Genomic DNA, 13009 nt, shown 5'->3' on the forward strand with positions numbered 1-13009 from the left:
CTCCTTAAAAGAATGTCGTCCTCGACATTCCAACTCCTATACATCCGGTCAAGGTATCGCTCAGAAACCAATCAAGCATTAGAATTCAATCTAATCCTACTTGTATTCACCCGGTCTCATCCGTTTTCCCCAAGATCAGTCAAATACTAAGAATCATGGTCCAATTCAACTTATCACTTATCATGGTCAAATACTAATAATCACTTATCAAGTTCAAGTACTAAATATCACGCCAATCCAACTTATGAAATAGTCATGGTTCAGTAGGGAGTTAAACACGTACCCAGATAAACAGGCAGAAGGCTTGAAATCGGACGTAAAGTCCCAGGTATTTGGAAGAAATTCAGGGTTTAGCGAAGCTGCAAATCAAAAATTCATCCCTGGTGGTGCTGGACAACACAACAAGTTAGCACAACGGCTAAACTCCGTCAGAGAACCTCAGTTCATAATTCCATCTCTGGTGGTGATGGACAACACAACAGGCATGCCTCGCCAGAAGAATGGCGGTGCTGGACAACACAACAGGCAATGCCCCACCAGAGAGGTTCAGTTCAACCGCTACAGAAGAGTAGTAGCCGGTCTACAACCATATGAGTACGAGTAAGTTCACGAGTAGGGTAACAGTAGAGTTCAAATAAATAGGTTCAAAACAGGACGGAATATTTCAGGTTCATGAAGCACGAATAGAAAGAGGTTCAAAAGCAGGGTCAAATGCTTTAGGTTCATGGAGCACCAGTACAATTAAGAACTCACTCGTCTAACTTATGCCCAGCAAATCACATTCTTAAGCAGTCACAAGATTCAAGTTCACATTCCATATATTCAGTCAAATTACGTCCATCAAGGTACGTAAGGCACACTAGCCTAAACAGGTTCAAGTCTCAAGTGAGCTCAGTCTAATCAGTTTCAGACAGTTCGAGTTCTCTTATCAACCCAATACAATACTTTCGGAATTCAAACTTCCTAAGATTGAAATATTGACACAGAACCAACTAAACCATATGTTGCGCACAAGAAAATTTCACCAAGATAGAAAGTATATACAAGCAGGATACAAAAGGCAACACAGCGTATACCATCCTTTCTAAGTCCATAAATAAGCCAAAAGGTCTGCATATCCTTAATTTCAATCAAATCACAGGCCTTTACGAAATTAGATCTAATCGAATCATATCACAAGCTGAAACCAAAGATTATCCATTCAAAATTCAAAATCTTTAATAAGCAAGCCACCAGCCAGAGCACTCTCATCCCCAAAAAAAATAACCAGGCTCCAAGTGAGAGTCTCAGCTCCAAGTTCAAACCCAAGAGTAAGTACAACTTGCTAACTTACGTCTCAAATGGAAACCAAATCAATTCACACTAACTTCGTACTCTTGAATACAGTCATTCCATATCTCAAAGTTGCCTCAGTCCAAACATTTAAAATTGGCTCACTCTTCTTGAAAGTCAAGAATTTAAAACCTAAGAAGAGTATTTAAAGTAATCAAAATCTTATCAAGTTCAAGATTCACATTACTAGACATAAGCTTGCCATTGATGTGAGACGGATCTAGACGAACACCAAGTTGGGATGATTTGCGGAACTTTGACCCTTCTAGAATCACGAGCCACGAACTAAGGAGATTCCTTAACCCACGACTAGCCACTTTAGTGAACCAAAAGTATAGATAGAAGAACGCCACAATCAAGGAGACTACTTGATTGATAAGTTCGTTGAACAACTTGAGATTGATTCTCAAGTATTCAAAGGAAATTCTCTTGAAGCAAGAGAGAGTGAATAAACTCACGAATATGTTATAAAATCTGAATCCTGTCCTTTAATGAATGAAAACCTAGGCTATATATAGCCTTACAAGACAAAACCCTAACTCGGCTAGGCTAGGCCTTTGGTCCGATTCCACTACTCAAATCCACTATCTAATGGTCAGCTTATAATTGATCCAATGAAGGCTTTAAGCTGGCCCAACATAACCCAATAAAAGCTAATTAACCAACTTAAGTTATAGTGAGCCTAGACTCTATAAATCGGATCCAACTCAACATGAGGTCTTGGACCGAATTTATTCCTAGCAAATAAAATAGAAATCTAGAAAATAAACTACTAACTATTACTAAAAGATTCAATCTCTTGCAGCCCAAAACATGGCCCATAAGCGGCCCATATTTCGTATCATTCCCCTCCTCTTAAAAAAAGATTTGTCCTCAAATCGTGTTTGGAAATGAATGGTACTATAAGAGTTGGCAGTATGAAACTTCAAATCTCCACATATTGGCTCTCTTAGAATGGATGATACTTGTATACGTCGTGATTATTATAATTCGCTGCACATGTCTCTTGGTTAGCTTGAAAATGCTCACAATCCGCCATGGGCAACTCAAGGCTTTACTCCAACCACTCCAAAGCTCTCTAATCAGCATTGTGTCATGAATGGTCGAATTTGGACCTACACAATAAATCACACGATTAGGATTTGTAGGTATAAAATCACTTGACAGCTTACCATTCACATTCACAAGATAAGGATCTTCATAGTGGTGCTCAATCAGGTTAGAAAAGTCCCGGACATGATTTTGCAAAGTTACAAAATTCATTGCAAGTTGTTGTTGGTATGGCCTATCTTGCACAAATGGAGTAAGATCGAGATAGGCAGCTTCTGAACCTTCAAATTGAAGAATAAAATCAGCTTGTAAGGAATCAGAATTTGGACCAATGAGGAAAGAATTATCACTAACGAAATAAAAAGGAAGTTTATAACAAGTTTCAAGTGTAGAAACTCCCTTTGAAATTTCATTATTCCTCCCAACAAGCAATTCAGGCTCATGGTTGAAGTTGAACATCAATGGATGACAAAGGGATACAACACCTAAGATGCAAAATCCATGAAAAGTTTGATATTCACCAATGGATTTAGGCATAGAGCATGCCAAGATCAACTCAATTTTTCCTTGCTTAACCTGCATAAAAGTAGAAACACTAAACAAAGTAGAGTCATGATCGTTAGAAAAAACATATGAGCTCACATCCTTTCTCACAATCAGCTTACTCTTAGAATTTTTAATCTCTTTTTCATGCTCAGTAGCTGACTTTTTCACCTCATTATTCTCAACCTCTTTCTCCATTTCAACTCCCTCGAATTTTACCTCTTCAGTCACAATTCTCTCCTCCAGCTCTTTCTTCATACTATAACGCTCATGCTCACTCTTCATGTATGCTAGATCAATACAAAGTTGTTTAGAGTTAAGCGACACAAGCCTGGTACGACGGCCATTAAATATGAAGGAATACTTATTAGTATATCCATCATATTTGACTTCTCGATTAAACATCCACCATTGTCCCAACAGTACATGCGTCACTTGAATGGGAACCACATCACACAACACCTCATCCACGTATTGACCAATACGAAAAGGAACAAGTGTGTGCTTAGTAATCCAAATATCACCACTATCACTTTGCAACTTGTAAGGTCGAAGATGATCAATGGTTGGAAGATTCAATTTCTCAACCAAGACAGTACTTGCGAGATTAACTTCACAACCCTTATCAATGGCTAAGCTGCAAACTTTATCCTTGATATGGCAACGTGTATAAAACCAATCATTTTTTTGAGCTTTGATGATTTCCAATTGCTCAGTTATCTCACGCAATGCCACAGTATTTACTCCTTTAGGCACAAGATGGTGAAGCTCCAGTTGAGCAGTCGTTTGTCTCATACTTTTATTACCTGCAAAACTCAACAAAAATTAGTAGAACAGTCCTCACTCGCTCCCTTACGTGTTTCACTCCTCTCGTGTTTTCACTCAAGTGTGTATGGCACTCTAATGCTCTCACCAATTCACTTCTCAAACCACTTGTTTGTTTCCTTTGAAGAAATCAGAAATTTTCTCAAGGAAGTTCAATCAAACTTTAATCAATATAGCTCCCAATTGTATCAAAGGAACAAGGAAACAAAAAGTAGAAATGGAAAGCTCAAGTAATGAATAAGGAATGGAAGAGGAAAAAATTGATGTACAAAGAAAAAGAAAGTCCAAGTACGATGATGGAGTTCCCAAGTGCTTTACTTAATTGCCCAATTGATTTTTGGAAACAAGTTAGGTGTTGGACTTATTTGGAAATTTCCTTAAAGTCGGCTAACCAAACAGAATTATTACCAAAATTTTTTCCAGATTCCCTCTCCAAAAACCTTCCAAAAATTTTCCAGATTCCCTCTCCAAAAACCTTCCTAAAGTCGGCTATAACAAATCAGAATTGTTCCCAAAAAATTCCAGATTTCCTTCTCTTTTGAAACCTTCCAAAGTCGGCTGCAAAACAGAATTTGGTAGCTAAAAAAATTTCCAGATTTCTGCTCCTTTTAAACCTTCCAAAGTCGGCTGCAAAACAGAATTTGGTAGCTTAAAAATTTCCAGATTTCTGCTCCTTTTAAACCTTCCAAAGTCGGCTGCAAAACAGAATTTGGTAGCTTCCTAACCGCTGATGAATTTCCAGATTTGTTACCTTATCAAATCAGAATTGCTTCCACGAAAATATTCCAGATTTCTTGTCTTCTTGAAGCCTTCAAAAAGTCGACTAGCCCTCACTAAAATTTCCTCTCTCCAGCCGCCCTTAGCTTGCCAACAATTCGGCCTTTCTCCTTCAAGACGCAACGCACAATTCTGTTCTCTCTTCCTTAGACAAGGCCACGGCAGTTTTGTTTCTTGTTTCAAGGAAATGGCTTGTCAAGACTACGAGAGTATTGTCACTCAAGAGTCCCCCAAGCGGCTTGCTCAAGAAATTCCCAAGAGATTTACTCCTAAACCAAGGAAGCCCCGTATGGATGCAAGAACGTACAAGAAACTTTTTATACGAAGGCAAGTGCAAGTTTTTAAGGCCCAAGATAATCAAGAACCTCAAGCAAGGGTTGTTCAAGTGATCAAGACGCAAGGTGTTCGAGACTTTCAAGAAGAGGTTGGACAGAATTTTTGAGTTTCTTTTCTTTTTTTTTTCTTTTTTTTTTCTGGTGTAGTTTCTAGTTTGGTTTGGAACAAGGAGTAACAAGACAGCTTGGTCAATAAAATTTCGGCTTCTTTCTTTGTTGCTTGCTACCCGAATGCCTTTTCTCTTTTCTTCCTTCTTTTTTTTTTGACTCTAAAACACACAATTACTCGGCTGTTTTTGGGTAAAATTCCAGAATGTTAATGTCAAACCAATGTTCTCCTTCAATCCTCCAACAACTATCAAGACATGTATCAAAGTTTCAAGACTTCAAGATTAGTTTCAAGGAACTCAAAGAAACCCTAGATTATGGTAGTCCCTCTTCAAGATTCCAACCCCAAACAAGTTCAACCACAAAATCAGTTTAGGAAATTAATTAAAACAACTTGGTGGAATAAACTAAAGTTTGGACAGATTTGGCAAGAAACTTGCGCCCAAGGAAACCCTAGCGGCTGGATTTTTTATTTTTATTTTTTTACTCTAAACCAACACAAAACTTCAAGAACAATATAACAAGACACCAAAATAAGAAAGAAACACAAGTTATGAAAAAAAGTTTTTTCCGGGATGAACAGTGTCGCTACAGTAGCGATGAACAGTATCGCTACAGTGCGGGCGTGATGAACAGTATCGCTACAGTAGCGATGAAACAGTACGATGCTACAGTACCTTTTTTTTTTTTTTGAATTGACACACAAACTGATTTGGAACAAGAGTATGTGACTCGAAACACAAAAGAAAAGAAGGATATAACCTGGTGGTTGTCGACTAGCTCTGATTACCAACTGATGTGAGACGGATCTAGACGAACTGGGATGATTTGCGGAACTTTGACCCTTCTAGAATCACGAGCCACGAACTAAGGAGATTCCTTAACCCACGACTAGCCACTTTAGTGAACCAAAAGTATAGATAGAAGAACGCCACAATCAAGGAGACTACTTGATTGATAAGTTCGTTGAACAACTTGAGATTGATTCTCAAGTATTCAAAGGAAATTCTCTTGAAGCAAGAGAGAGTGAATAAACTCACGAATATGTTATAAAATCTGAATCCTGTCCTTTAATGAATGAAAACCTAGGCTATATATAGCCTTACAAGACAAAACCCTAACTCGGCTAGGCTAGGCCTTTGGTCCGATTCCACTACTCAAATCCACTATCTAATGGTCAGCTTATAATTGATCCAATGAAGGCTTTAAGCTGGCCCAACATAACCCAATAAAAGCTAATTAACCAACTTAAGTTATAGTGAGCCTAGACTCTATAAATCGGATCCAACTCAACATGAGGTCTTGGACCGAATTTATTCCTAGCAAATAAAATAGAAATCTAGAAAATAAACTACTAACTATTACTAAAAGATTCAATCTCTTGCAGCCCAAAACATGGCCCATAAGCGGCCCATATTTCGTATCAGCCATTCTTTCAAAAACTCAGGATATATATATATTTTTCTTCGTGTAAAATATGGACAAATTCGAGTGTGAGAATATACCAACATACAATCAAGGGGAAAACTTAGTTTAGACATTGTTATCCTTGTATTAACCCATCATATACAAAATTCAACAACTCATCAGTTATTCACAAATTTTCAAATTGGAACTTCAAGTAAAATTCACATTTTTACAAAATCGGCAAACTACACATACTTAAGGCATATATATCTTATGTGCAATCATCGCTTGCAAATAAAACTAGTACATCCTAGTTTTTCTTTAAAATTCCAAAACAGAATTTCTTTAGAAGGTAGGTGGGCGGAAAATGCATTTTATTCCTTTGGTACTTCTTTCTTGGTTCAAAACCATCACACATGGAGTTTGACTATCAAATCTCGGTCTCTTATCCCTCTAGCCAGTAATAATAAGTCAACTCTTGCCATACTTAGAGGTATAAGGATAATTCAATTCGTCCAAATTTTTCACTACAACTCTCTCATCCCATATTTTCTTTCAATATAAAGCCCAAGTAAGAAACTCCCAAATAATCAATTTCTGTAACACCTAAGATACAATAGATCCTCGTTCACATAATATTCAAATTAATCCCACAGTCAGACATCCTAAACTTCAAGCTTAGGATACACTACAGAGATCTGAAGCCTAAGCTCTGATACCAATTGTAACGACCCCATTTTCCCCTAAGGCGAACCAGAGGGGTCAACGGGCCGCCTGCCCAACTCTCGCCAGGACTCAGTCAATCACTACAGTTTCCCAACAAAATTCCAATATAAATCTCAAATATATATAAATCAAATTCTCTAAGAACTACATATCACAAACGCTGCGGGATGTACACGTACGTCCATTCAAGTCCAATCATTCATTACAAACCATGTCCACAAGCTATTACACAAGAGGCGATCCAAATTCGAACCGTACAAGGTGTAATTCTATCCATTTCAATTTCCCCTAGCCCAACAATTACACAAACGATTCCAAATCTAAACTATACAAATTACAAGCCATCCAGGTACACAGATAACGTAATACAGCTCTTCCTTTATTCGAAACCGGTACTCGCATAAACACATCAAACACATAATGCAGTTTATCCAAGACTTGATAAGGACATATATATATGTCATATATATACATGAGAAAGGTTCAATTGTACACTTCAAAAGTACTTGAATGCATTTACATCAAAATTCCAAGTTTTCGAGGAGCAACTCAAAACTAGCTCCACTCATTTCAAAACTTGAGTCCAACAGTGTCCCTGTAAGGAAAACAAAACAACGGGGGTGAGCTTGCGCTCGTGAGGTACCAAATGCACAATTACATGATACGGCCAAATAACATATATGCATAAGTGCCTTCGTTCAAACATCCATTTATAAAAGGATACATTCGGCCCTCAAGGGCCGTTTCCGATGTCCATACTTGATCGTACTCGTTGACACTCCGTCAACCATCGAGGATAACCAAGAACCGTAGACACCTCTTCTCACCATTCACCCCCTGATCGGGCCCGCACACCTCATAGTTTCAAAGGGTAATACTCGAGTATACCACAAGGTCGAGGAGTTAACACTCCACTCGCCTATCAAGAACCCAAAGGCTCATTAACGAATCGCCCATGCCCTTGCCGGCACGACTCGAATAACGGTCTAAGGGCATGAGCTCAAATTCACATTAATATTAAGGCATTGCCCCATCAAATGTTCAATCATGTATATATACCATTTCACATCCAAACGATAATGATAAATGCAAATAAGTGGTCAAGAGCGATCAAGTACACTCTCGACCTATTCAAGTCATATAACAAGTACATTGAACCATTTAATGATACACTCACCAAGCACGGCTCACGAAGCTTATTCGGCAAACCTCATTATCTCGATCAAGTTGGAATCCTAAAACCAAATATCAAGTCAAGCAAAGGAAAATTCTAACATTAACAAGTTTCTATTGCCTTTTGGCATTTTAAAGCTACGCCCATCCGATCGAAACAAATCTTATGGCGTTACAAAGCTAAAACATATGTCAACATTTCTTATGAAGATTTCTCAAGGCCAAATCACACATTTTCAGGATCAAATATCGAAATCTCGGAGAGGGCAGAAAACTGTCCGCAAAATAGGGTCTATGAATAGTCAAGGGTATTTCAGTCAATTCACAAGATACAGTACTCCAATCACTCTGACATTTTGCAGGTAACTAGCTAACTCATATATCAACAAGTTTCATGTTTTGAGCAAGAACCGAATCAGTCTTTAACATGGTCAAATGTACAGTACGAAAACAGGGCAGAAATAATACGACAAAAGCTGAAATTACACTTCCAAGCCAATCTTTGCAAATAACCATCACTAACCACAATTAAGGGCTAGAAATCCTCACTTAACATGAGACTAGCCTATACTAGTCATGTACATGCCAAAACAAGGATGAATGAACTTAAACAAAGCTTAGAAATGTCACCATTATGGACTCTTAACAACCCAACATCCAATTTACAAGAATTTCCATAAATTTAATCAAGATCACACAACTTCAAATCAATCATATACTCTCCAAAAATGGGACAGCATTACCCTTAATTTAACACATTTCCAACCTACCATTCAATACCAAATATATATCAATTCAACTCCAATTGTACATACAATTTATAGTCTAATAAATATACTCAATTAGGGCCACAATGCCCCTCAAGCAAGCCAATTAGATGCTTATAAGCCAACTATTAGAATTTTCCCCCAAATCAAAACCCTAGAAACCGGAATTCACACCACAAGCGTAAATTTTCTGCAATTGATCACAATTAACGCATAAAAGCTTCAATTAACACCATTTCAATCCATCAATCCAATCCTAATCATAACTTTCATATAAAATCAGGAAAATACCCAATAAATCAACAATTCACCATCAATTCCTTCAACCCATGAAATACTTCACAATATAACACATTTAATCACCACAAATCATTAATTAACCAATATTAGACCAAAAGGAAACTTGTTTATGCCACTTACCTCAAATTCAAGAAAACCATCAACATAGAGCCTCCCCTCCAAAAACAATCCATCAAAAGCTCTAAGCCACCATAGCAAGCCCATGTGTGAATTATTGTCCAAAATCACTGGTGAAATCACAAGATTTTGGTAGAAATCAAAACTAGAAAATTGAAGAGTTTTCTCTCTTATGAAGCTCGGCTGAACCAGGGAAAGAAAAATGAGATATTTTAGGTGCAAAAGTGAGATAAGAAGGAAGAAAAAGGCAGCCGGTCAAAGCTGACCGGCTGTGACACGTCACAATCCGGTCACAATCCGGCCAGAATCTGGCCGGATTTTGGCCGGATTTGAGGCCGAAGCAAACTCAATTTTTTTCAAAATGGCCAGGCAATCCGGCCAGCTATCCGGTCAGAAACTGGCCGGATTTCCGGCCGGATTTGGCCCCCTTCATGTTTCCCAAAATTTTTCTTCTTTTCCAAGCTGAAAACCTGTTTTACTCCACTCGTCCAACAAAAGATCCATCAAATAAAAACCCTAATTTTCGGGGCGTCACACTTCGTAAGGGTGTGATCTTGAGAAATACGTATGATGAGCAACCCTAGGGGAAGACCCTCCTAGAACCTCCCAACCTTGTAATTATCAGAGTTGGACCTTTTCTCCCAATGGAAATTGAACTCGATTGTTCTCATGAACTCAAGACCTCTGACACACAAAGGCAATCAGCAACCTTAAGTAAATAAAGATGGATGAAGAGACACCACGATTAGGGAACAAACTAATCGATAAAGTCAGATTTGAATCCTAAGCAATGAACTCAAGAATTCAAGAGTAAGTTCGATTAAGAACTTGAAAGGAAAATTCCTCACGATTTCTGGTTGTAAAAATATATTCTGTGCGGACTGATACAAGAGGTGCCTTTTTATAGGCTAAAACTAGGGCAAACTCCGGCCCACATAAACCTGAAAGAAATTCGGTCCGCATAAAGAGCTTAAAGAGTCAGCTCTTTAAGGCTTTCCGATAAGGCCCAATAAGTAATAAAATACTTAACGCCTAACAACTACTAAACTAGACAGTCTTAAAACAACTACCAACTAAACTAACAAGTATGAGATCATTCCTTCACTTCAAACGTACAAGTGAACAAAGTAACGTCATGGTCCATCAAATCTTCAAACCTAGCTTGCTCCTTGCTTGTATGGTGAATGATCAAGGCTTGTAAAGCTTCCTTCACCTTCTTGGATCTTGATCTTGTCATCGGACCGTCAATGTTGTCCTTGACCCAAGGTTGAAGTGGTTGCGCACCCGTATCCGTATCATTCCCTCCCTCCTCGAAAGGATTCGTCCTCGAATCTTCAAAGTCTGTATCAAAGTCAAAAGGAGATAGGTCAGACACATTAAAAGATGCGCTTATGCCATACTCACTTGGAAGTTCCAATTTGTATGCATTGTTGTTGATCCTCTCTAGTACTCGAAAAGGTCCGTCGCCTCTTGGATGTAACTTGGTCCGTCGAGATGCTGGAAATCTTTCCTTCCTCATGTGTACCCAAACCCAATCACCGGGTTCGAATACAACATGTTTTCTCCCCTTATTTGCATGTTGTGCATATTGCGCATTTTTCTTCTCAATTTGAGCTCGAACTCTCTCATGCAAGGTCCGAACAGCTTCTGCCTTTTTGACACCATCTGCGCTTAAACACTCATTAACAGGAATAGGTGATAAATCTAGAGGGGTTAGCGGCTGAAACCCATAAACAATTTCAAAAGGGGAATGATTGGTAGTAGAATGAGTGGTGCGGTTATATGCAAACTCGGCAATAGGCAAACATTCTTCCCACTTCTTCAAGTTCTTTTGAACAATGGCTCGAAGTAGAGCACCAAGGGTTCGATTGGTTACCTCAGTCTGACCATCCGTTTGGGGATGACTAGAAGTAGAAAACAGCAACTTAGTTCCCAACTTTCCCCAAAGTGATTTCCAGAAATAGCTTAAGAATTTCACATCTCTATCACTTACAATGGTACGCGGTACTCCATGCAATCTAACCACATCCTTGAAGAATAAATCAGCAACATGGCGCGCATCATTTGTTTTCCTACAAGGGATAAAATGAGCCATTTTAGAAAATCTATCCACTACAACAAAGATACTATCCATACCTGTAGAAGATCTTGGTAAACCAAGCACAAAATCCATGGATATGTCTGTCCAAGGAGCATGAGGTACGGGTAGAGGAGTATACAATCCATGAGGGTTACTCCTTGACTTTGCCTGCTTACACTTTAAACACTTATCACAAATGTTAGCAATGTCACGCCTCATTTTAGGCCAATAGAAATGCTCATGCAAAATGTCAAGAGTTTTATCAATACCGAAATGCCCCATCAACCCTCCGCCATGGGCTTCTCTAACAAGTAATTCCCTAAGTGAACAGTTGGGAATACATAGGCGATTTTCTTTGAACAAGAAGCCTTCATGCCTATAAAACTTTTGAAATGCAGCATGTTCACAAGCTTGAAACACATTAGAAAAATCAGCATCATGGGCATACAAGTCTTTAATGTGCTCAAAACCAAGTAACTTAGTGCTCAGGTTAGTGATCAAAATATACCTTCTAGACAAAGCATCCGCAATGACATTATCTTTTCCCTTCTTATACTTAATGATATATGGAAAGGAATCAATAAATGCAATCCATTTTGCATGTCTTTTATGCAACTTACCCTGCCCCTTAAGGAATTTAATTGATTCATGATCAGTATGTATCACAAATTCCTTAGACATAAGATAGTGCTGCCACACTTCAAGAGCACGCACAACAGCATACAATTCTTTATCATAAGTAGGGTAATTAAGAGCTCCCCCACTCAATTTCTCACTGAAATATGCCAAGGGCCTATTATTTTGATGTAAAACAGCCCCTATGCCGATCCCACTAGCATCACATTCAACTTCAAACATCAAATCAAAATTAGGCAGAGCAAGAATAGGTGCTGAAGTTAACAAATTTTTAAGCTTATTAAACGACTCTTCTTGCTCTTTTCCCCATTGAAACCCCACATTCTTTTTAACTATCTCATTCAAAGGTGCTGCAATAGTGCTAAAGTCTTTAACAAATCTCCTATAGAAGCTTGCAAGACCATGAAAGGACCTTACCTGAGACACATTGGTTGGAGTCGGCCACTCCATGATGGCCTTTACCTTGGCGGGATCAACACTTATGCCATTTACTCCAACAATATAACCAAGAAAGTTAACCTCAGAAGTGCAAAAGACACATTTTTCCATGTTAGCAAATAGCCTATTTTCACGCAAGGCATTTAAAACAAGTCGCAAATGCTCAACATGCTCTTCTAAAGACTTGCTAAAGATCAGTATATCATCAAAATAAACAACAACGAACTTCCCAAGAAAATGCCTTAAAACATGGTTCATTAATCTCATGAAAGTACTTGGAGCGTTTGTTAAGCCAAAAGGCATCACAAGCCACTCATAAAGACCATACTTTGTTTTGAAAGCAGTTTTCCATTCGTCACCTTCTTTTATCCTTATTTGATGATACCCAGATCTTA

Source organism: Coffea arabica, chromosome 8c (assembly GCF_036785885.1).
Source record: "Coffea arabica cultivar ET-39 chromosome 8c, Coffea Arabica ET-39 HiFi, whole genome shotgun sequence".
NCBI lineage: Eukaryota > Viridiplantae > Streptophyta > Magnoliopsida > Gentianales > Rubiaceae > Coffea > Coffea arabica.